Source organism: Mustela lutreola, chromosome 17 (assembly GCF_030435805.1).
Source record: "Mustela lutreola isolate mMusLut2 chromosome 17, mMusLut2.pri, whole genome shotgun sequence".
Taxonomy (NCBI): domain Eukaryota; kingdom Metazoa; phylum Chordata; class Mammalia; order Carnivora; family Mustelidae; genus Mustela; species Mustela lutreola.
The window spans coordinates 32,620,676-32,642,950 of record NC_081306.1 but is presented as its reverse complement, the minus strand read 5'-3'; the positions used below and the strand labels follow the sequence as shown (position 1 = coordinate 32,642,950).

Here is a 22,275-nt window from a genome sequence, read left to right as displayed (position 1 = left end):
GGCCCAGAGGTTCAGGACAGGCATGCTTTCTGCCCAGACCCCGTCCTAAGAGTTAGTATGAGCCCTGCCCTACTCATCCCCTTCTCCTTAGCAACCAGGCTTCTGTCTCTCTGCATAGGGAGCGGGTGATAATTGTATTGCCGGCTCTCCTGCTTCGCAAGCGTTTCCAGACCAGAAGGTTAATGGCTCCTCTTCTCCCCGGACAGCGTGCTGCACCTTCCACAGACATGCTCCTGGGTCCACAGTGAAAAACGTGTCCCTTTCCTTAAGGCTCTTTCCACAGGCGCAACCGGCTTCTCTCTCAGGCAGAGGGGATGCCCAAACATAGAGGATTTCGCTTCATAAGGGTTTATTACACCGTGCTGAGGAGACCAGCTCAGGCAACAGGAGTATCCCTCAGACTGGACTCTGATTTCCCAAAGATTGCTGTGAATTCCCAGAGGGGATGCCAGGGCAAAGAGGCTTTCGCTCTATGCGGGTTTCACCCATCGAGCTGCGAATATTAGTCTAAGGCAAGCAGCAACAGCAGCCCACAGAAACGACTCTGATTTCCCAGCGACTGCTATGCTTTCGCAGAGGTTTTCAGCTTGGCACGAACCGCACCTTGCTGCTGCTTCCTTACAAAGGCATTGGGTGTTCACTCTGGGCGGCAGGGAAAAAGTGCCATGGGAGAGCTGGTGCCTCTTGGGATTTGCTTTCCCCGGCTCCGAGTTGACGCCCGGGATTCACGTTGCTATGCTGAACTAAGCAGACACAGTCACAACCCTGTAGCAGCTTGCTTGGCCTAGCATGGCAGTCTATGCCTATTACCATCTCCTGGGGTAGGTCAGGCTTTGCATTTTGCTGTGGCTCTCAGGCAGACTCGGCTCGGCCAGTGTCTTCCACACAGGAGAGACGAGGCGACAGGATCCCTGCACACGGCCCGTGCAAAGATTATGGAGCTTTTGGGGACTGTGCCCACTCTTTCCCCTTAAACCCCGTGCCTCCTCCTTGCTTCCACATCCTAGAGGAACGGCATCTGACTCCCTGTTCTGTCAGGGAGCTGTTTCTGCGAGTTCAGCGTAGGCGCCTGGTGGCTAGCGCATGTCTGCCCCAGGGACAGTTGGCCATGGTGCTACTGTCTCCTTAGGCCCAGAGGTTCAGGACAGGCATGCTTTCTGCCCAGACTCCTTCCTAAGAGTGGAGCACGCGCCCTGCCCTACTCATCCCCTCCTTTCTCCTTAGCAGCCAGGCTTCTGTCTCTCTGCATTTTGAGCGGGTGACAGTTGTATTGCCACCGGCCGCTGTGCCTGCCAGGGCCGGCTCTCCTGCTTCGCAACCGTTTCCAGACCAGAAGGCCACCGGCTCCTGCTCTTTGCCCCCGGCAGCGTTCTGCACCTTCCATAGGCATGCTCCTGGGGACCGCAGTGAAAAACGTGTCCCTTTCCTTAAGGCTCTTTCCACAGGCACAACCGCGCTTCTCTCTCAGGCAGAGGGGATGCCCAGGCAAAGAGGCTTTCGCTGTATGTGGGTTTCTCCCACCGCGAGACTGGGCTCAAGCAAGCAGCAGCAGCCCACAGAACATTTCTCAGCGAATGATGTGCTTTCGCAGAGGCTTTGGCTTGGAGCGAACAGCACTTCGCTTCTGCTTCCTCATCAAGGCTTCAGTCGCGTCAGGGAAGAAGAGCTGCGGGAGAGCTGGTGCCCCTTGTGCCTTGCTTTCCCGGGGTCCATGTTCGTGTCCTTGTTTCACCCTCCAGGCCGAAATAAGCAGATACAGCCACAACCCTGCAGTAGCCTTCATAGCCTAGGATGGCACTCTATGCACACTACCATCTCCCAGTGCAGGCATCGCTTGGCCTTTTACTCTGGCGCTCAGGCGGATTGTCGGACTAGGCCAGTGCTTTCCCCACACGAAAGGAGAGGTGACAGGATCCATGCACACCGCTCGTGCACTGAATAGGGAGCTTTGGGGGACTGTCCCCACTCCTTACCCTTAAACCGCGTGCCTCCTCCAAGCTTCCACATCCTGGAGGAAGACGGCATCTAACTCCCCATTATTTCAGGGAGCTGTTTCTGCGAGTTCAGCATAGGCCCCTGGTGGCTAGCGCATGTCTGCCCCAGGAACAGGTGGTCAAGGAGCTGCTGTCTCCTTGGGCCCAGAGGTTCAGGACAGGCATGCTTTCTGCCCAGACCCCGTCCTAAGAGTTAGTATGAGCCCTGCCCTACTCATCCCCTTCTCCTTAGCAACCAGGCTTCTGTCTCTCTGCATAGGGAGCGGGTGATAATTGTATTGCCGGCTCTCCTGCTTCGCAAGCGTTTCCAGACCAGAAGGTTAATGGCTCCTCTTCTCCCCGGACAGCATGCTGCACCTTCCACAGACATGCTCCTGGGTCCACAGTGAAAAACGTGTCCCTTTCCTTAAGGCTCTTTCCACAGGCGCAACCGGCTTCTCTCTCAGGCAGAGGGGATGCCCAAACATAGAGGATTTCGCTTCATAAGGGTTTATTACACCGTGCTGAGGAGACCAGCTAAGGCAACAGGAGTATCCCTCAGACTGGACTCTGATTTCCCAAAGATTGCTGTGAATTCCCAGCAGGGATGCCAGGGCAAAGAGGCTTTCGCTCTATGCGGGTTTCACCCATCGAGCTGCGAATATTAGTCTAAGGCAAGCAGCAACAGCAGCCCACAGAAATGACTCTGATTTCCCAGCGACTGCTATGCTTTCGCAGAGGTTTTCAGCTTGGCACGAACCGCACCTTGCTGCTGCTTCCTTACAAAGGCATTGGGTGTTCACTCTGGGCGGCAGGGAAAAAGTGCCACGGGAGAGCTGGTGCCTCTTGGGATTTGCTTTCCCGGGCTCCGAGTTGACGCCCGGGATTCACCTTGCTATGCTGAACTAAGCAGACACAGTCACAACCCTGTAGCAGCTTGCTTGGCCTAGCATGGCAGTCTATGCCTATTACCATCTCCTGGGGTAGGTTAGGCTTTGCATTTTGCTGTGGCTCTCAGGCAGACTCGGCTCGGCCAGTGTCTTCCCCACAGGAGAGACGAGGCGACAGGATCCCTGCACACGGCCCGTGCAAAGATTATGGAGCTTTTGGGGACTGTGCCCACTCTTTCCCCTTAAACCCCGTGCCTCCTCCAAGCTTCCACATCCTAGAGGAACGGCATCTGACTCCCTGTTCTGTCAGGGAGCTGTTTCTGCGAGTTCAGCGTAGGCGCCTGGTGGCTAACGCATGTCTGCCCCAGGGACAGTTGGCCATGGTGCTGCTGTCTCCTTAGGCCCAGAGGTTCAGGACAGGCATGCTTTCTGCCCAGACTCCTTCCTAAGAGTGGAGCACGCGCCCTGCCCTACTCATCCCCTCCTTTCTCCTTAGCAGCCAGGCTTCTGTCTCTCTGCATTTTGAGCGGGTGACAGTTGTATTGCCACCGGCCGCTGTGCCTGCCAGGGCCGGCTCTCCTGCTTCGCAACCGTTTCCAGACCAGAAGGCCACCGGCTCCTGCTCTTTGCCCCCAGCAGCGTTCTGCACCTTCCACAGACATGCTCCTGGGGACCGCAGTGAAAAACGTGTCCCTTTCCTTAAGGCTCTTTCCACAGGCACAACCGCGCTTCTCTCTCAGGCAGAGGGGATGCCCAGGCAAAGAGGCTTTCGCTGTATGTGGGTTTCTTCCACCGCGAGACTGGGCTCAAGCAAGCAGCAGCAGCCCACAGAACATATCTCAGCGAATGATGTGCTTTCGCAGAGGCTTTGGCTTGGAGCGAACAGCACTTCGCTTCTGCTTCCTCATCAAGGCTTCAGTCGCGTCAGGGAAGAAGAGCTGCGGGAGAGCTGGTGCCCCTTGTGCCTTGCTTTCCCGGGGTCCATGTTCGTGTCCTTGGTTCACCCTCCAGGTCGAAATAAGCAGATACAGCCACAACCCTGCAGTAGCCTTCATAGCCTAGGATGGCACTCTATGCACACTACCATCTCCCAGTGTAGGCATCGCTTGGCCTTTTACTCTGGCGCTCAGGCGGATTGTCGGACTAGGCCAGTGCTTTCCCCACACGAAAGGAGAGGTGACAGGATCCATGCACACCGCTCGTGCACTGAATAGGGAGCTTTGGGGGACTGTCCCCACTCCTTACCCTTAAACCGCGTGCCTCCTCCAAGCTTCCACATCCTGGAGGAAGACGGCATCTAACTCCCCATTATTTCAGGGAGCTGTTTCTGCGAGTTCAGCATAGGCCCCTGGTGGCTAGCGCATGTCTGCCCCAGGAACAGGTAGTCAAGGAGCTGCTGTCTCCTTGGGCCCAGAGGTTCAGGACAGGCATGCTTTCTGCCCAGACCCCGTCCTAAGAGTTAGTATGAGCCCTGCCCTACTCATCCCCTTCTCCTTAGCAACCAGGCTTCTGTCTCTCTGCATAGGGAGCGGGTGATAATTGTATTGCCGGCTCTCCTGCTTCGCAAGCGTTTCCAGACCAGAAGGTTAATGGCTCCTCTTCTCCCCGGACAGCGTGCTGCACCTTCCACAGACATGCTCCTGGGTCCACAGTGAAAAACGTGTCCCTTTCCTTAAGGCTCTTTCCACAGGCGCAACCGGCTTCTCTCTCAGGCAGAGGGGATGCCCAAACATAGAGGATTTCGCTTCATAAGGGTTTATTACACCGTGCTGAGGAGACCAGCTCAGGCAACAGGAGTATCCCTCAGACTGGACTCTGATTTCCCAAAGATTGCTGTGAATTCCCAGAGGGGATGCCAGGGCAAAGAGGCTTTCGCTCTATGCGGGTTTCACCCATCGAGCTGCGAATATTAGTCTAAGGCAAGCAGCAACAGCAGCCCACAGAAACGACTCTGATTTCCCAGCGACTGCTATGCTTTCGCAGAAGTTTTCAGCTTGGCACGAACCGCACCTTGCTGCTGCTTCCTTACAAAGGCATTGGGTGTTCACTCTGGGCGGCAGGGAAAAAGTGCCATGGGAGAGCTGGTGCCTCTTGGGATTTGCTTTCCCCGGCTCCGAGTTGACGCCCGGGATTCACGTTGCTATGCTGAACTAAGCAGACACAGTCACAACCCTGTAGCAGCTTGCTTGGCCTAGCATGGCAGTCTATGCCTATTACCATCTCCTGGGGTAGGTTAGGCTTTGCATTTTGCTGTGGCTCTCAGGCAGACTCGGCTCGGCCAGTGTCTTCCACACAGGAGAGACGAGGCGACAGGATCCCTGCACACGGCCCGTGCAAAGATTATGGAGCTTTTGGGGACTGTGCCCACTCTTTCCCCTTAAACCCCGTGCCTCCTCCTTGCTTCCACATCCTAGAGGAACGGCATCTGACTCCCTGTTCTGTCAGGGAGCTGTTTCTGCGAGTTCAGCGTAGGCGCCTGGTGGCTAGCGCATGTCTGCCCCAGGGACAGTTGGCCATGGTGCTACTGTCTCCTTAGGCCCAGAGGTTCAGGACAGGCATGCTTTCTGCCCAGATCCTTCCTAAGAGTGGAGCACGCGCCCTGCCCTACTCATCCCCTCCTTTCTCCTTAGCAGCCAGGCTTCTGTCTCTCTGCATTTTGAGCGGGTGACAGTTGTATTGCCACCGGCCGCTGTGCCTGCCAGGGCCGGCTCTCCTGCTTCGCAACCGTTTCCAGACCAGAAGGCCACCGGCTCCTGCTCTTTGCCCCCGGCAGCGTTCTGCACCTTCCATAGGCATGCTCCTGGGGACCGCAGTGAAAAACGTGTCCCTTTCCTTAAGGCTCTTTCCACAGGCACAACCGCGCTTCTCTCTCAGGCAGAGGGGATGCCCAGGCAAAGAGGCTTTCGCTGTATGTGGGTTTCTCCCACCGCGAGACTGGGCTCAAGCAAGCAGCAGCAGCCCACAGAACATTTCTCAGCGAATGATGTGCTTTCGCAGAGGCTTTGGCTTGGAGCGAACAGCACTTCGCTTCTGCTTCCTCATCAAGGCTTCAGTCGCGTCAGGGAAGAAGAGCTGCGGGAGAGCTGGTGCCCCTTGTGCCTTGCTTTCCCGGGGTCCATGTTCGTGTCCTTGTTTCACCCTCCAGGCCGAAATAAGCAGATACAGCCACAACCCTGCAGTAGCCTTCATAGCCTAGGATGGCACTCTATGCACACTACCATCTCCCAGTGTAGGCATCGCTTGGCCTTTTACTCTGGCGCTCAGGCGGATTGTCGGACTAGGCCAGTGCTTTCCCCACACGAAAGGAGAGGTGACAGGATCCATGCACACCGCTCGTGCACTGAATAGGGAGCTTTGGGGGACTGTCCCCACTCCTTACCCTTAAACCGCGTGCCTCCTCCAAGCTTCCACATCCTGGAGGAAGACGGCATCTAACTCCCCATTATTTCAGGGAGCTGTTTCTGCGAGTTCAGCATAGGCCCCTGGTGGCTAGCGCATGTCTGCCCCAGGAACAGGTGGTCAAGGAGCTGCTGTCTCCTTGGGCCCAGAGGTTCAGGACAGGCATGCTTTCTGCCCAGACCCCGTCCTAAGAGTTAGTATGAGCCCTGCCCTACTCATCCCCTTCTCCTTAGCAACCAGGCTTCTGTCTCTCTGCATAGGGAGCGGGTGATAATTGTATTGCCGGCTCTCCTGCTTCGCAAGCGTTTCCAGACCAGAAGGTTAATGGCTCCTCTTCTCCCCGGACAGCATGCTGCACCTTCCACAGACATGCTCCTGGGTCCACAGTGAAAAACGTGTCCCTTTCCTTAAGGCTCTTTCCACAGGCGCAACCGGCTTCTCTCTCAGGCAGAGGGGATGCCCAAACATAGAGGATTTCGCTTCATAAGGGTTTATTACACCGTGCTGAGGAGACCAGCTAAGGCAACAGGAGTATCCCTCAGACTGGACTCTGATTTCCCAAAGATTGCTGTGAATTCCCAGCAGGGATGCCAGGGCAAAGAGGCTTTCGCTCTATGCGGGTTTCACCCATCGAGCTGCGAATATTAGTCTAAGGCAAGCAGCAACAGCAGCCCACAGAAATGACTCTGATTTCCCAGCGACTGCTATGCTTTCGCAGAGGTTTTCAGCTTGGCACGAACCGCACCTTGCTGCTGCTTCCTTACAAAGGCATTGGGTGTTCACTCTGGGCGGCAGGGAAAAAGTGCCACGGGAGAGCTGGTGCCTCTTGGGATTTGCTTTCCCGGGCTCCGAGTTGACGCCCGGGATTCACCTTGCTATGCTGAACTAAGCAGACACAGTCACAACCCTGTAGCAGCTTGCTTGGCCTAGCATGGCAGTCTATGCCTATTACCATCTCCTGGGGTAGGTTAGGCTTTGCATTTTGCTGTGGCTCTCAGGCAGACTCGGCTCGGCCAGTGTCTTCCCCACAGGAGAGACGAGGCGACAGGATCCCTGCACACGGCCCGTGCAAAGATTATGGAGCTTTTGGGGACTGTGCCCACTCTTTCCCCTTAAACCCCGTGCCTCCTCCAAGCTTCCACATCCTAGAGGAACGGCATCTGACTCCCTGTTCTGTCAGGGAGCTGTTTCTGCGAGTTCAGCGTAGGCGCCTGGTGGCTAACGCATGTCTGCCCCAGGGACAGTTGGCCATGGTGCTGCTGTCTCCTTAGGCCCAGAGGTTCAGGACAGGCATGCTTTCTGCCCAGACTCCTTCCTAAGAGTGGAGCACGCGCCCTGCCCTACTCATCCCCTCCTTTCTCCTTAGCAGCCAGGCTTCTGTCTCTCTGCATTTTGAGCGGGTGACAGTTGTATTGCCACCGGCCGCTGTGCCTGCCAGGGCCGGCTCTCCTGCTTCGCAACCGTTTCCAGACCAGAAGGCCACCGGCTCCTGCTCTTTTCCCCCGGCAGCGTGCTGCACCTTCCACAGACATGCTCCTGGGGACCGCAGTGAAAAACGTGTCCCTTCCCTTAAGGCTCTTTCCACAGGCACAACCGCGCTTCTCTCTCAGGCAGAGGGGATGCCCAGGCAAAGAGGCTTTCGTTGTATGTGGGTTTCTCCCACCGCGAGACTGGGCTCAAGCAAGCAGCATCAGCCCACAGAACGTTTCTCAGCGAATGATGTGCTTTCGCAGAGGCTTTGGCTTGGAGCGAACAGCACTTCGCTGCTGCTTCCTCATCAAGGCTTCAGTCGTGTCAGGGAAGAAGAGCTGCGGGAGAGCTGGTGCCCCTTGTGCCTTGCTTTCCCGGGGTCCATGTTCGTGTCCTCGGTTCACCCTCCAGGCCGAAATAAGCAGATACAGCCACAACCCTGCAGTAGCCTTCATAGCCTAGGATGGCACTCTATGCACACTACCATCTCCCAGTGTAGGCATCGCTTGGCCTTTTACTCTGGCGCTCAGGCGGATTGTCGGACTAGGCCAGTGCTTTCCCCACACGAAAGGAGAGGTGACAGGATCCATGCACACCGCTCGTGCACTGAATAGGGAGCTTTGGGGAACTGTCCCCACTCCTTACCCTTAAACCGCGTGCCTCCTCCAAGCTTCCACATCCTGGAGGAAGACGGCATCTAACTCCCCATTATTTCAGGGAGCTGTTTTTGCGAGTTCAGCATAGGCCCCTGGTGGCTAGCGCATGTCTGCCCCAGGAACAGGTGGTCAAGGAGCTGCTGTCTCCTTGGGCCCAGAGGTTCAGGACAGGCATGCTTTCTGCCCAGACCCCGTCCTAAGAGTTAGTATGAGCCCTGCCCTACTCATCCCCTTCTCCTTAGCAACCAGGCTTCTGTCTCTCTGCATAGGGATTGGGTGATAATTGTATTGCCGGCTCTCCTGCTTTGCAACCGTTTCCAGACCAGAGGGTTAATGGCTCCTATTCTCCCCGGACAGCGTGCTGCACCTTCCACAGACATGCTCCTGGGGACCGCACTGAAAAACGTGTCCCTTTCCTTAAGGCTCTTTCCACAGGCGCAACCACGCTTCTCTCTCAGGCAGAGAGGATTTCGCTCCATGCGGGTTTATTGCGTCGTGCTGTGGAGACCAGCTCAGGCAACTGTAGCATCCCTCATTCCGGACTCTGATTTCCCGAAGATTGCTGTGCTTTCCCAGAGGGGAATCCTGGGCAAAGAGGCTTTCGCTCTATGCGGGTTTCTCCCATCGTGCTGCGAATATTAGTCTAAGGCAAGCAGCAACAGCAGCCCTCCGAACCGACTCTGATTTCCCAGCGACTGCTATGCTTGCGCAGAGGTTTTCAGCTTGGCGCAATCCGCACTTTGTTTCTGTTTCATCAGCAAGGCTTTGGGTGTTCGCTCTGTCGTGGCAGGGAAGAAGAGCCGTGGGAGAGCTGGTGCCTGTTGGACTTGCTTTCCCGGGCTCCAAGTTCTCTCTCGGGGTTCACCTTGCTATGCCGAAGTAAGCAGACGCAGTCACAAATCTGCAGCAGCGTGCGTGTCCTAGCATGGCACTCTATGCCTATTACCATCTCCTGGGGTAGGTAAGGCTTTGCCTTTTGCTCTGGCGCTCAGGCAAACTCGGGATCTAGGCCAGTGCCTTCACCACAGGAGAGGGGAGGCCACAGGATCCTTGCACACGGCCCGTGCACTGGGATGGGGTACTGTGGGGGACTGTCTTCACTCTTTCACCGGCACACCCCCTGCCACCCACATCGCTGCCACATCTTGGTGGAAGACGGCATCTGACTGCCCGTTTCTCCATGGGGTTGTTTCTGGGAGTTCCGAGTATGGCACCCGGTGGCAAGCCCAAGTCTGCCCTTGGGACAGGTGGCCAAGGAGATGCTGTCCCTTTGGGACCAGAGGCACAGGACAGGCCTGCCTTCTGCCCAGACTCCTTCCTCAGAGTGGAGCACGCGCCTCTGCCCTAGAGGTCCCCTCACGTTTCCTTAGCATCCAGACTTCCATCTCTCCGCACAGGGAGCGGGTGACACTTGTCTTGCCACCGGCCTGCTGTTTGTGCCACGGCAGGCTATCCTGCTTCCCGAGCGTTCCCCGACCCCAAGGCCAACGGCTCCTTCCCTTCTCCGGGGGCGGCATGCTGCGCCTTCCCCACCCTTGGCTTCTCTCTCAGGCAGAGGGGATGCTAGGGCAAAGGGTATTTCGCTCCATGCGGGTATCTTCCACCGAGCTGCAGAGACTAGCTCAGGCAAGCAGCAGCAGTATCCCCAAACCCAACTCTGATTTCCCAAGGAACGCTGTGCTTTCCCAGGGGTGATGCCCAGGCAAAGAGGCTTTCGCTGTATGCGGGTTTCTCGCACCGCGAGACTGGGCTCAGGCAACCACCAGCTGCCCGCAGAACATTTCTCAGCGAATGCTGGGCTTTCGCAGGGGCTTTGGCTTGGAGCGAACAGCACTTCGCTGCTGCTTCCTCAGCAAGGCTTCCGTCGCGTCAGGGAAGAAGAGCTGCGGGAGAGCTGGTGCCTCTTGGGCCTTGCTTTCCCGGGCTCCATGTTCACATCCTGGGTTCACCCTGCCAGGCAGAACTAAGCAGACACAGCCACAACCCTGCAGTAGCGTGCATAGCCTAGGATGGCACTCTATGCACACTACCATTCCCAGTGTAGGCATCGCTTGGGCTTTTACTCTGGCGCTTAGGCGGAATCTCAGTCTGGCCAGACCAGCCCAGGGAAACAGTAGCAGCGCTCCGACTGGACTCTGAGTTCCCAAAGAATGCTGTGCTTTCCCAGAGGGGATGCCAGGGCAAAGAGGCTTTCGCTCTATGCGGGTTTCTCCGATCCTGCTGCGAATACTAGGCTAAGGCAAGCAGCAACAGCAGCCCTCAGAACCGACTGATTTCCCAGCGACTGCTATGCTTTCGAAGAGGTTTTCGGCTTGGCACGATCCGAACTTCGTTGCTGCTTCCTCAGAAAGGCATTGGGTGTTTACTCTGCGCGGCAGGAAAGAAGAGCTGAGGAAGAGCTGGTGCCACTTGGGATTTGATTTCCGGGCTCCAAGTTTACGCCCGGGATTCACCTTGCTATGCTGAACTAAGCAAAGTCACAACCCTGCAGCAGCGAGCTTGGCCTAGCATGGCACTCTATGCCTATTACCATCTCCTGGGTTAGGTTAAGCTTTGCTTTTTGCTGTGGCACTCCGGCAGACTCGGCTAGGCCAGTGCCTTCCCCACAGGAGAGTTGAGGCGACAGGATACCTGCACACGGCCCGTGCACAGATTATGGAGCTTTGGGGGACTGTCCCTACTCCTTCCCCTTAAACCCCGTGCCTCCTCCACGTGCTAAGACAAGTGTCACCTGCTCCCTTTGCGGAGTGATTGAATCCTGGCTGCTAAGGAGACATGAGGGGACGACTAGGACAGGTACGCATGCTCCACTCTGATGAAGGAGTCAGTGCAGAAGGCAGGCCTGTCCTGTGCCTCTGGTCCCAAGGGGACAGCATCTCCTTGGCCACCTGTCCCAAGGGCAGACGGGCTTGACCCCAGGTGCCATACCCGGAACTCGCAGAAACAATCCCATGGAGAAACGGGCAGTAAGATGCCGTGTTCCACCAAGATGTGGCAGCGTTGTGGGTGTCAAGGGGTGTGCCGGGGAAGGAGTGGATACAGTCCCCCACAGTTCCCAAACCCAGTCCACGGGCCGTGTGCACATATCCTGACGGCTCCTCTCTCCTGTGGTGAAGGCACTGGCCTAGACACCGAGTCTGCCTGAGCGCCTGAGCAAAAGGCAAAGCCTTACATACACCAGGAGATGGTAATAGGCCTAGAGTGCCATGCTAGGCCACGCACGCTGCTGCAGGGTTGTGACTGTGTCTGCTTAGTTCGGCTTAGCAAGGTGAACCCCGGGCGCGAACTTAGAGCTCGGGAAAGCAAGGCCCAAAAGGCACGAGCTTTCCCGCGGCACTTCTACCCTGTCTCGACAGAGCCAACGACAAAGCCTTGCTGAGGAAGCAGCAGCGAAGTGCGGTTTGCGCCAACCTGAAAACCTCTGTGAAAGCATAGCAGACACTGGTAAATCCGAGTCGGTTCTGTGGGCTGCTTTTGTTGCTTGCCTTAGCCTAGTATTCGCAGAACGATGGTAGAAACCCGCATAGAGGAAAAGCCTTTTGCCGGGGCATACCCTGTGGGAAAGCACAGCATTCTTTGGGAAATCAGAGTCGGGTCTGTGGGATGCTGCCTGCTGCTTGCCGGAGCTAGTCTCCACAGCACGGTGTCATAAACCCGCATGGAGCGAAATCCTCTTGGCCTGGGCATCCCCTCTACCTGAGAGAGAAGCGCGTTGATGCCTGTGGAAAGAGCCTTAAGGAAAAGGACAAGTCTGTCACTGCAGAGCGATGGAAGCCTGGCTGCTAAGGAGACACGAGGGGAAGATTAGGGCAGGGGAAAGGGCTCCACTCTGAGGAAGGAGTCTGGGCAGAAAGCCTTTGGGCTCAAGGAAACAGCAGCTCTTTGGCCACTTGTCCGTGGGGGAGTCATGGGCTTGCCACCAGGCGCCTACCCTGAGCTCGAGAAACAACTCCCAGAAAGAACTGGCCATCAGGTGCCGTCTTCCTCCAGGATGTGGAAGCTTGGAGGAGGCACGGGGTTTAAGGGGAAGGAGAGGGGAAAGTTCCGCAAAGCTCCCTGTTCAGTGCACAGGGCAGTGTGCAGGGATCCTGTCACCTTCCTTTCCAGTGGGGAAAGCGCTGGCCTAGTCCGCGAGTCCTCCTGAGCGCCTGAGTAAAAGGCCAAGCGATGCCTACACCGCGAGATGGTAGTGTGCATAGAGTGCCATCCTAGGCTACGTACGCTACTGCACGGTTCTGGCTTTGTCTGCTTAGTTCGGCCTGACAGGGTGAACCCAGGATGGGAACATGGATCCCGGAAAGCAAGGCCAGGAGGCACCAGCTCTCCCACAGCTCTTCTTCCCTGATGCGAATGAAGCCTTGTTGAGGAAGCAGCGGCGAAGTGCTGTACGCTCCAAGCCAAAGCCTCTGCGAAAGCACCGCATTCCCTGAGAAATGTTCTGCGGGCTGCTGCTGCTTGCCCGAGCCCAGTCTCTGGGTGGGAGAAACCCGCATACAGCGATAGCCTCTTTGCCTGGGCATCTCCCCTGGGAAAGTACATCTTTTGTTGGGAAATCAGAGTTGGGTTTGGGGATGCTGCTGCTTGCCTGTTCTAGTCTCCACAGCAGGTTGGAAGATACCCGCATGGAGCGAAATTCTCTTTGCCCTAGCATCCCCTCTACTTGAGAGAGAAGCGTGGTCGCACACTTGTGTCACCGCGGTACCCAGGAGCAAGTGTGGGAAGGTACAGCACGCCACCCCCGGGGAAGAGAAGGTGCCGCTGGCCTTAGAGTCGGGAAAATTGAACAGCCACATGCAGAAAAATGACATTGAATCATTTCCTTACACCATACATGAAAATAGACTGGAAATGGATGAAGAAGTATAATGTGAGAAAGAATCCATCAAAATCCTTGAGGAGAGAGCAGGTAGCAACCTCTTTGACCTCAGCAGCAGCAACTTCTTCCTAGGAACATCACCAAAGGCAAGGGAAGCAAGGGCAAGAATGAACTATTGGGATTTCATCAGATCAAAAAGCTTTTGCCCAGCAAAGGAAACAGTTAACAAAGCCAAAAGATGACTGTCAGAAGTTATCTGGGTGAAGATATTTGCAAATAACATACCAGATAAAGGGCCAGTATCCAAAATTTATAAAGAGCTTATCAAACTCAACACCCTAAGAACAAATAACCCAATGAAGAAATGGGCAGAGCACATGAACAGACATTTCTGCAAAGAATACATCTAAATGGCCAACAGACACATGAAAAATGCTCCACATTACTCGGCATCAGGGAAATACAAATCAAAACCAGAATGAGATACCACCTCACACCTTTCAGAATGGCTAAAATGAACAAGTCAGTCAATGACAGATGCTGGCGAGGATGTGGAGAAAGGGCAACCCTCCTACACTGTACGCGGGAATGCAAGCTGGTGCAACCACTCTGGAAAACAGCGTGGAGGTGCCTCAAAAAGCAGAAAATAGAACTACCCTATGACCCAGTGATTGTAGTACTGAGTATATACCCTAAAGATACAAACGTGGCATTCTGAAGGGGCACATGCACCCAAATGTTTATAGCAGCAATGTCCACAATAGTTAAACTATGGAAAGAACCTAAATGTCCTTCAACAGATGAATCAATAAATAAGATGTGGTATATATGTACAATGGAATACTATGCAGCCATCAAAAGAAATGAAATCCTGCTATTTGTGATGACGTGGATGGAACTAGAGGGTATTATGCTTGGCGAAATAAATCGATCTGAGAAAGACAACTATCCTATGATTTCCCTGATATGATGAAGTAGAGATGCAACATAGGCGGTTTCGGGCGTACGAAAAGAAAAATAGAAGATGGGATTGGGAGGGAGACAAACCATAAAAGACTGAATCTCACAAGACAGACTGAGGGTTGCTGGGGGGAGGTGTGTTGGGAGAGGATGGTGGGGGTATGGACATTGGGGAGGGCAAGTGCTATGGTGAGTGATGGTGAGTGCTATGAAATGTGTGAACCTGGTGATTCACATACCTGTACCCCTAGGGATAAAAACACATTATATGTTTATAAAAAAATTTAAAAAATAATTTTAAAAATCCATTAAAGAGAAAACACATATTGCAAGCCCAGAGCTAATCTCATATTCAATCAAAAAAGTTTGAAAGTTTTCCCCTTAACGATCAGAAAAAAGACAAGTGTATCCACTTTCACTACTCTCATTTGACATACTACTGGATGTCCTAGCCAGAGAAACAAGGAACACAAGGAAATAAGAGACTCCAAAAAAAAAAAAGGAAGAAGTAAAATTTTATTTTTTTGGATAACATGAACTTACATGTTAAAAAATCCTAAAAACTTCACAAAAAATTTTGAATAAACAAATTTAGTAAAGCTGCCAAATACAAGATCAATATATAACAGACAAGAATTTTGTTTTGTTTCATTTCTTTTTAATATGGAATGCTTCCCAGTTTTTCATGTCATCCTTGTTTAGTGATCACGCTAATCTTCTCTGCATCATTCCAATTTTAGTATATGTGCTGCCAAAGTAAGCACAAGACAGGAGCATTTTAACACTCTAATGATGAACTATCTGAAAAAATAAAGAAAACAATCTAATTCACAATAGCATCAAAAATAATAAAATACTTAGGAATAGATTTAACTAAGAAGATGAAAGATCTGTACTCCATAAACTATGACATTGATAAAGAAATTGAAGGAGACACAAACGGAAAGATAGCTCATATTTATGAATGGCAAGAATTAACATTGTTAAAATGTCCATACTACCGAAAACCATCTGTAAATCCAATTCCTATCAAAAATCCAATGTTAGGGGCGCCTGTGTGGCTCAGTGGGTTAAGCCGCTGCTTTCGGCTCAGGTCATGATCCCAGGGTCCTGGGATCGAGCCCCGCATCAGACTCTCTGCTCAGCAGGAAGCCTGCTTCCTCTTCTCTCTCTGCCTGCCTCTCTGCCTGCTTGTCATCTCTCTCTGTCAAATAAATAAATTAAAAATCTTAAAAAAAATCCATATAATTTTTTACAGAAGTAAGTAAAGAATCCTAAAATTTATATGAGACCATAAAAGACGACAAATAATCAAAGCAGTTCTGAGAAAGAATGAAGAAGAGAAATTACACTTCTTGATTTGAAACTATACTACAAAGCCCTCATGCTCAAAACAATAAAGTATACTGGCATAAAAAAAGACCCATAAACAAGTAGAACAGAATTGAGAGTCCAGAAATAAATCCTTTCATAGTCACCTAATATTTGACAGGGGCCAACATATGTAATGGGTAAAGATAGTCTGTTCAATAAATGATATTTAAAACTGAATAGTCACATAAACAGTAAAACTGGAACCTTATATCACTCATAAGTCTTAACTTGAAATAGATTAAAGACTTAAAGGTGATGCATGAAACTACATTTCCTAAAGGAAAACATAGGAAAAATTCTCCTTGACATTGGTCTTGCCAATAGTTTTCTGGATACCAGACCAAAAACACAAGCAAAAAAAAAGCAAAAATAAATAAATGGTACTACATCAAACTAAAGTTTCTGCATTGCCAAAAAAAAAAGAGAGAGAGAATGAAAACACAATCCACAGAATGTAAGAAAATACTTACAAATCTTATATCTGAAAAGAGGTTAATAACCAACAGATACAAATAGAAAAAATATATATAATTAAAAAATAGCAAAAGGATCTCAATAGACTTTTTTTTTTTCAAAAAAGTTATATAAATGACCAACAGGAGCATTAAAAAGTGCTCAATGTAAAAAACTCAGGACAAAGTCATTATGTTGTTGTTGTTGTTGTTGTTTACCTCTGAAAAACACAGCAAGATATTACTACCTATTAGAATATATACTACCCAAAAATTGAAACTAACAAATTTTGGTAAATATTGGGGAAAATGGGGAACTTATGCACTGTGCTAGGGATATAAATTTGTATGGAAAACAGTATGGATATTATTCATATTATTAAAAGTAAAAATACCATATGATTCAGTAATCCCACTTCTAGGTATATATCTAAAGGAAACGAAGTCACTGTTCAAAGACATATCTGCACTCTTATGTTTATTATAAAATTATTAACTCTAAGCAAGAGATGGAAATAACTTCAATATCCATTAATGGATGAATGAATAAAATAAGTATGGTTAAAATATACTATGGAATACTACTTAACCATGAAAAATTAAGAAATACTGCCATTTACAACAGCATGGATGGATCTTGAAGGTGTTATACTAAGTGAAATATTTCAAAGATTTTATATATTTTTTTAATTTATGTATTATGATATCCCTTACATACAGGATCTGAGGAAAAGGCAAACTAATGGAAACGTAGAGTTGAGTTGACAAGGGGTGAACCTGGGGTGGAGTAAGGTGGTCAAAGGGTGCAAACTTGCAACTATAATATGAAAAAGTTCTGGGGATCTAATGTACAGCATGATGATCATAGTTAATAATATATACATACATTTTTATTGTGCTTCCCTTTATTAAACTTTGCATATATCACATTCTTACAAGTTGAAAGTTTATAGCAATCTTGTATAAAAGAGGTCTGCTGCCACCATTTTTCTAACAACATTTGTTCATTTTGTGTCTCTCTGTCACATGTTGGTAATTCTTGCAATATTTCAAGTTTTTTCATTATTATTGTATTTGTTATGGTGATCTGTGATCAGTAATTATGACCCACTGAAAACTCAGAACTAGTTTACTTAAGGTATATACATGGTTTTTCTTTAAAAACATAATGCTTTGGAACAGTAGAGTATAGTGTTTATTTTTTATATGCACTGGGAAACGTAATTTTTATTTGCACTGGGAAACCAAAAAAAATAATAATTTGACTTAGTTTTTTGAGATAATCACTTTATTGAGGCAGTCTGGAACAAAACCCACAAGACCTCTGAAGTTTATCTCTACTATACTATATACATAAAAGTTGCTAAGAGAATAGATCTTAAAATTCCTTACGATACATGCATAAAAATCAGTGGCAACTATACAAGATAGATGTATTAACATTTTTATGTAGATTATATTGCAATAAAGATGTATACCAATTTATCAAATTGTACAAAATTTACACAATGTTAAAAGTTTGCAATGTTATAAGAAATCATTTCTTACATTTACAAATTATAATATGTCTTTTTTTTTCAATAAAGCTGGAAAAAACTTTTTGTAGAATTAATCTATTTTTCAAAAAAGGAAGTAAGGAAGTAGAAACTGCAACGAACTCTGAAATAATAGAATATAAAATCCATTTTCGTTATATACACTGTGACAAAAACTATTACTTAGTTTACAATGAAGGAGTACTTATGAAGCATGAAGGATGGCCTATAAATAAGGCTGAAAGAGCTCAGTTTTAAGGTTTAAATTTAAAATCTTCTTTTGAAATACTAAACTGACCACCCAGTTTTCCAAACATAAATGTCTTAACTGCATGAATTTATTTCATACAACTCTATAATCTAGTTTCATAAGAAAGCAGCATGCAAATTTTGAATAAGACAGACTTGCTTAAGTTTCCTTATGTCCAACAGTAAAGGATACTTCCCTAAAAATAAATAGAAGAAAAATCAGCATATTTATTATGATAATTATTATTCATAATGAGATTCATATTGAATTAGGGAATATATATCCTCAGAGGGGGTAAAGTAAAATGAAATTTATTTTGGTAAATGTGTCTGTGAATAGTCAATACAATGCCTCAATATAAATGAATATTACCATTTTGAACAATTTAATTTATTATAAGTATAAAAATAGCTATCATTTTAGCATGGAATATGAGACACTCATGCTCCATGCTTCATCACATCCACACAACAACTCTGCATAATAAGTATTATCATCACCATTTCATGGGTGAAAAAACTGAGGCTAACACATTTAGATAACTGGTTTATGATTACATGGCTAGTAAAGATGCATCACACTAATTTAGGCTTTATGATTTCAGAATTGTACTCTTTCCACTGCACATTCTATTACTCTGTAAATACTTGGCCTGTTTTCATTTAGTTCTTTAATTTTATTCATGTGGTGATGGCTTAAAGCTTCATTTACCAAAAGCTCCCAAGAATTAAAAATGTCATGGATCTAATGTAGACATGGATATCATTAGTTAATGGGTAACTATATATTTTGCACTCTAGTGAGATAACAATCAGAGTATTTTTCTACGTTTTAGTCTCTCAGTGTTCAAAAGGACTTTGTTAAAATAGAAATATTTAGACAAAGGTGATCAAAAGTCTGGATCAGGTCACCTTAAGATAAATATGAGGAAACTGAGGAAACAAATGGAGATTTGAACACTGAGCTATGATATAATGAATGGTTTCAAGTATTTAGTAGAGTATAGAAAAGCCCTTTAAAGCCTGGTCTTAGCCTAGCATTGCAGCTTCTGGGATATCTGTCTATCTATCATTTATCTATCTAGATATATATTTGAAAACTTTTTTAACTTAAGATTTTGAGAAATAGAACATAATCAGCACCATAGAAGATCTGTTTATGATAACAACCTAGCCCCTCCTCCCAGTTTGTTAATATTCTCTCTTATTTAATGTAACATTGTGCAAATAGACCACTACTGATCTGCCGTTATGAATGAAATAGCTATAATCATCTGTGTGCATATCCTGGTGAAAATATTCATTTAGTTCCATGTTGTATTTCTAGGAATGGACCAAATCTTTATTTAAGTTTTTTAAGTTTTCTAAATATTGTCCAACTTACCTCAAATGTTTTTATTATGGGCACTTTCATTCTTTCACATTCTTGCAAGACAATTTTACTGTTGCCCAATATGGTAAGTGTGTAATAGTATGTCATTTTAGGTTTTAATTTATTTTTAATTTAATTCAATTTAATTCCAGATTCATAATAAAGATAAACAGTTTTTATATATGAGTGGCCATTTGGATTACCCTTTCTGTAAAGTACATGCTCAAATCTTTTGATTTGTGTCATACTGACTTCTTTAATAGTAGATATTCTGAATGAACTTTTAGCTGTGTAGGTCTTCTCTATTTTATTTTGAACTTGTTTTCATTTCAAAATCTTTATATTTATTTTCATAATCTGCTTTTATTTTGCTTTGTCTATTATCTATCTATCTATCTATCTATTTACAAGCAAGAGAGAGCGAGCAAGTGAGAGCGCAGGGAGGGATAGAAAAAGAAGGGGAAAGAATCTTAAGCAGGCTCCAGGCTCAGCACAGAGCCCAACTCTGGGCTCTATTTCACAACCCTGACATCATGACCTGAGCCAAAATGAAAGAAATAAAATACAATTAAGGTGTTAAAAAAAAAAAGGAAAATGAATTGGAGGTTTAATTAAGTGAGCCACCCAGGCACCCCTGTGGTATCTTAAATTAGCTGTCATATCTTTAAAGTTCTAGAGTATCCATTTGGTTCATTTATAAAACCTTTCTCAATATCATTTTTAGTTTCAGTTTTTTGTTCAATTTGCTTCCCCTCTCATTTCTTTGAGCAAAAAATAAAGTCATTTTACAATCTTTATTGATCATTTTAACATCATACTTAATCCCATTTTGTCTATCAAATCTTGTTAATGGTTTTTCTTTGTGTGCTTTGTTACATTTTGCTATGTTCAAGACATTATATTTGAAACTCTTATTGAGTAGGGATAATTAAGAGCTATAATAATGGTATGGTCCTCCTTGGCAGGATTTTCTCTTAGATCTGAGACTCTACAAGACAATCATACTCCAAATTCAGTGATTGACTTTCTCAGTTTACACAGAAGGCATGGTAGGCTATAGTCTTATTTCTGCTTCTTCTTGTGCTTTGGGGATCTCAACTTAAATTTGGGTTGTACCAAAGTCCTCAAATTTGATTGCTGCTGGATTTTGAATTTTGTTTCTCTAGTATCAAGAGTCTATTAACAACACAGCTCAGTGTGTTTTAGCAGTTTCAAATGCTCTCATAGCTAAAATGGCTTCAGGGCATATATCTCTAGGCTCTCATTGTATTTCGTATTTTGGCCCAGTAATCCCAACCTTAATTTTTATAATCATTCTGATATTTTTAATTTTAAAAGCTATTTTGTCTGGATTATTAGTTGTCTTAAGTAGGAGTTTTTAGATCACCATTACTAGAAGCAACAACAAATATACATGAAAATGTCTGCAGTAGTTTATCACATCGTTATGGCTTTGAACTTCCGTAAGCTGAGGCATCCTTCTCTAATCACTTAGGCAAACTCCAATTTACCCTTTAAAACAACACAAGAATTGCTTCATTTAAGAACATGTTCAGGGATGACTCTTCCCCACTGTTCTTACCAACATTCCCACACACTCTTTGCTACCCACACCTTGTTTATGAACTTTCATTAGGTATATCAGCGTGACCAGAATTTTGCTCTATTGTATTTTTGTCCTTTAGAGCTTTAATTAAATATGAATTCCATAGGAAGTCTGTCCCTTTTCTTTCAAACCTGGGTTAGTTATTTCTTCTCATTCTTTGTCAGAAGTTACTTTATTAGAGAAACTTATAGCTCTATTGTGACTTTGGAGCCTTTACAGTTTTTTGACTGGAAAAATCACCCATCCCTGAGATTTTTACGCAGCTTCCTAGCTGATATTATTCAGAAATCTGTTCAAAACAGACTTTTTCAGGGAGGCCCTTTCGGACCACTCAGTTAAAAAGCCTCTTCTCAATCACTGCTCTTTTTAAAATGTGCTAATTTAGTTCAAATATGCATCACTATTAAAGAAAAACCAGTACGATTTTTTTTTTAAGTTGGCTTACCTATTATCTATCTCTCCCACTAAAATGATTCCTCTGTGCTGGGGTTTTGTTGTGCTCATCTTAGGCCTGGCACTCCATAAATTGTCTCTGAATGATTGAATTGTTTGACTCCCTTGCTAGATTCTCAACTTCATGAGGCCAAGGATTGTTCTATTCAGTCCTTCTTTATCCTCCATGTCTGTTATATTGCAGTCCCTTACGTGACTAATGGGAAAAATCACAGAAAGAAAGAGTTAAAACAACAGAAAAACCCTGTAGGTTCAATAACACAAAGCTTTCTAAAATTATTTAGCCCAGGAATTGAATACTGGCTGCACTTTTGATTTTTTTTAAATGGTATTGAATTTAATTTAAATGGAAATACTTGAATGGTAGAACAATTAAAAAATTATAAAAGCAACTTGCTCCTTAAAGTAAGAATTATATAGGGCATCTCTCCTAAAAGCAAAATTTTCAAATGTCAAACATCTGAAAGCATAGAAGGAGAAGTAAGAGTGTGAATTGTACTTCAATGCTCTTTTCTTTATATTCAGCAAACAGCTTCATTCACACCTTTCCAATTTTTTCAACTCTTTTGACAAAGCCTTAAGAGGAGTTACTGCTGATGACAACCATGACAGCCTAACAGGAGAAATTCTATAAAGAAAAATAATAGCATGTTTTTCCCAAATTGTTAAGGATATGGTGAAGCTCTGTCGGATTCAAAGGAGGAATGTGCAATTCCATGCTATATATCATAATAACTTATTTTAATAGTGGCTTTGCAATTTTTCAGATATATCCATTTACTGAAACCACTATCAAATAAACAGAAACAAACAAATTAACAGGGGTTCGAGACAGAAGTTATCTAATCTAAAAATAGCACATGTTCACAGAATACACAACACATATCCCAAGTACTACTATAGGTTTCAAGTAATAGTCAAAACAATAGTAAAAATGATTCAGACCCTACCAGTCAAATCATAAATGGGACCTTAACTGTAAATCCTTATCTTTAGATCAAAGCGCGTAATTGGGTGCTGAAGATACATTATAGAACTAATATGTTATAGAACTCCTCTGAAATGAGTCA

At 46.9% G+C, this 22,275-nt stretch overlaps 1 non-coding gene across 1 annotated transcript; it reads right to left on the bottom strand.

Moving 5' to 3' along the window:
- Window positions 1-14,821: 14,821 nt before the first annotated feature.
- LOC131820211 (U6 spliceosomal RNA) lies at window positions 14,822-14,928 on the bottom strand. Its single transcript, XR_009349529.1, has one exon. It is a non-coding gene; the product is annotated as a U6 spliceosomal RNA (small nuclear RNA).
- Between the last annotated feature and the right edge of the window lie 7,347 nt (window positions 14,929-22,275).